Raw genomic sequence first — 1,395 nt, forward strand, 5'->3', positions numbered from 1 at the left:
GGTGCGCCCAGTGTTGATAGTTTCCCTGGATGCAGCATGTCAGAGCTGGTGTTGAGGATTTTGCTTCCTTGCAGCTCATTGATACATTCTTTGCATTTGGTATCAATAGTCCTCTGGCCATCACCAAGTCAACGGGATTCTAATATTCCTTCCCCTGATCCAACCAAAGCTCTTTGTAAATTGGACTCAGCGGGAGTAAGTCCAGTGACCTCATAAATAGTGGAAATGATTGCAAATCAGAATTCATATATGTTCCCAACTCAGTGGGCATCCTTCTCCCCCACAAAGGAAGCAATCATTGCTTTCACATTTCTGTTTGCCCTTTCACTCAGCTACGTTGGAAGAAAATAGAGAGAGAGAGATTTTGCTGTCTAAGCTTGAAAGATCCACTCCCTCTAACCTGAAGCATAAAAGTGCTCTGTCTGGTCCTGTGTAGTCAGGCCATTGCCTAGAGGTGCGAGGGTCTGGCTGAGGGCTCACAGCAAGTACCTTCCACAGCACCATGAAAAATATTTGAGACTCACAGAAATATTTCAAATGCCTGGCAACCCCTGCTAATGCCAATGTTATCCGTGTTCGCCTCTTTCTGTGGTATATTCCTAGGCTGCATGTCCTTAGCATGGACTCATTTTGACCAGTGAAACATGAGCAAAAGTGGATGTACCCCTTCCAGGCTTGTCTCCTCATAAGACCTAACATGTTTTCTTTCCTCCTAGTTTTCCAGCTCTCATAGTGACCTATAGATGACTCTGGGTCCCTAAAAGATGGTGAGTCATGGATGGAAGGAGTTGGAGGCCCAGAGTGACTGCATGGAACAAAGTTGTACCCCATGACCCCCGTTGAACCGTGACATGAGTGAGAAATAAAACGTGTGTGCGTTCATCCACTGAAATTTGGGGGCTTGATGCGAGAGTTAGTGTCTCCTTCCTGGTACCTATTTCAAGGAGCCCTGGTGGCAGAGTGGTCAAGTGCTTGGATGCTAATGAGAAGGTAGGAAGGTGGAACCCAGTAGCTGCCCTGTGGCAGGGATATGCGGCAGTCTGCTTCCCTACAGGAAACCATAGGGAGCAGTTCTGCTCTGTCCTAGAGGGCTGCTATGTGTCGCAGTCCATCAGATGACCATGAGTTGTATTTCCTCTCAGGGTTTTTATAGGGGTCTGCTTAAAGAGGCCCCCCAAATTTTCTATTCTTCCGGTTTTTTTTGGTCCCTCCTTGTTTTTCACCCCCTACACAGAGATATGGAAATCCAATAACTTCTGTCCTAATGCATAAAAGAGACCTAAATTATGATGAAGGCAAGGGATTATTTGAGGGGGAAGCATGCACAGTTTTGGGTTCCCATCCTGTCTATAGCTTTTGTTAATGGAATCCTTTAGTTTGGTGTAAGCCAAGGTG

This window comes from Echinops telfairi, unplaced genomic scaffold (assembly GCF_000313985.2).
Source record: "Echinops telfairi isolate 266 unplaced genomic scaffold, ASM31398v2 ScPeMD7_7457;HRSCAF=8495, whole genome shotgun sequence".
In the NCBI taxonomy this organism is placed as follows: Eukaryota; Metazoa; Chordata; class Mammalia; order Afrosoricida; family Tenrecidae; genus Echinops; species Echinops telfairi.